The sequence below is a fragment of the Populus nigra genome, chromosome 2 (assembly GCF_951802175.1).
Source record: "Populus nigra chromosome 2, ddPopNigr1.1, whole genome shotgun sequence".
NCBI lineage: Eukaryota > Viridiplantae > Streptophyta > Magnoliopsida > Malpighiales > Salicaceae > Populus > Populus nigra.
Genome location: NC_084853.1, coordinates 16387102 through 16389040, shown reverse-complemented (window position 1 = coordinate 16389040; position 1939 = coordinate 16387102).

The window sequence follows — 1939 nt, the reverse complement described above, 5'->3', positions numbered from 1 at the left end:
GTCCAGCATGTAGGGGCATGCAAGAACACTAGTTAGAGGTAGCTTGTGTAGCATGTAAACTTTGTGCATAGCACACATACGGATTTGTGTATAGTTTCCTTTGTGTATGAGATTAATAAAGGTTGGGAAAGATTTCCTGTAAAGCTTGTTGTGCACTTTGATTCCTATTCTTGCTTGTGTATTCCGCTTGCTTAGTTACTAGGCAAACACGAGTGGGAGTGGCGAGGGAAGGCTGAGTCTAGTGAGGGACTAGGCTGCCGCACGGGTTGGATTTCGTTGCGAAAAATCACCCCCGTGACAAGTGGTATCAGAGCGCTGTTGCTGTCTTTGCAGGATGACTAGAATGATTCTGCGGCCAAATCAACGGAGTGATTTGGGAGGACTACTGCTTCTGCCAAGGGATAGGCAGATTTCAGCGCAATGATCAGCAACGAGAATGCTGATGTTTCTCTGGACAAATCGAAGGCACTGATTTGAGGGAAACATTGCTGCTGCCGATGGGACTGGCAGGAACTTTGGAGGAGAGCGCAGCTTGCGTTCTTGACGAAACGATGGACTGTTTCGTAGCACAGACGATGGGCTGTTCTGTGAGGGCAGATCGAAGGGCTGATTTGTTCCGAACCATTTGAGGTAAACTTTCTAGCATTTTGGGCAGTGTTGGTGTTCAAAAGGGCTGCGGAGTTTTGGGGGGGGTTTAACTCCATGGGCGACGCAAAGTGATGATGAAGGGATCAGCGCAAAATGGGTGCTGATTCGGCCATTGAAACTGTCAGATGGACTGGCAGGCTTGAGAGCAGGGTCCAGCGGAGGGGCTGCTGGGTGCTTCTGTATTTTCGTCAAAGCCTTGAGGGAAGGATGGGGCGAGACAGAAGAAGAAGCAAGTAAACGTGGAGAGCCTAAACTTGTTGCTGCTGATGATGGACCGTCAGACGAGAAGGCAAATCGGTAAGGGTTCGAAACTGAAATTTGCATTGTTGTTCTCTTGCGATGGAAATTACTTTGTATGAGATTGTTGCCCAAGGAGGGGAAACCTTGAAGTTGTCATTGTGGAAGATGGCGTTTGAGATTAGGCATACGTAAACCTTATACGTTTGCTAGATGACCGAGATGGAATTCAGTCATCATGAGCCAGCATATATCGGAGTGGATGCGGTCTGGCCTTGCTTGCTGCCTTGGTGGCAGAACGTAGGGATTGTTGTGCATCTCAAGGAAGGAATGTTCAGGGAGATGAATGTTCAGGGAGGTGAAAGCAAAATCCAGAGACCAAGTTGAGGGCAGACGAATCTACGAAGATTTGTTGTGCTTACTGCCTTTGGGGAGGCAGAATTGATGTCTTCGGTGGAGACCTTGATGATGGATAGTTCAGGGTGAAGAAGACAGTGGCTGAGATAGACTTTAGTCACGCTGGGACCAGGATTGGAGGCATAACAGAGGAGGCAGTACCGTGGGGGTGTGTCTCAAAGAGTCTGCGCGATGTCGAGGGACAGACTGGGTGACAGATTCGGCAGCCGATTCAGTGGGCTTGGTGTGGAAGCCAAAATCGTCGACGAAGATGATTTTGTGTGCTGTCTTGAAATCAGTACGAGTGGCTATTTTGGGCATTGCGATGGATTGCAGTGATGGAAGCAAAATGCCAATGACCTTTGTTGGGACAAAGGGTTGCGAGTTTTCGGTGGACGAAACATACAGCGAAGGTTGAAAACAGTTGGGGCTGTTTTGCGTCAGCGAAATCTTGTGTGCATGACGAAGTTTCTGGGGCATGACAGTAGCGCATGGGGGAACCAGGTCAGACGAAACTTGATGCTGGGATGCTATGTGTTTGTGCTATGGCAGGTTACAAATGGACTTGGAGGGACTTGCCGAAAGACTTCGACATGAGATGGAGTTGATCATCGAAACTGAGTTGGTGCTGGGCGTAACAGCACTGTCTCATTCTTAT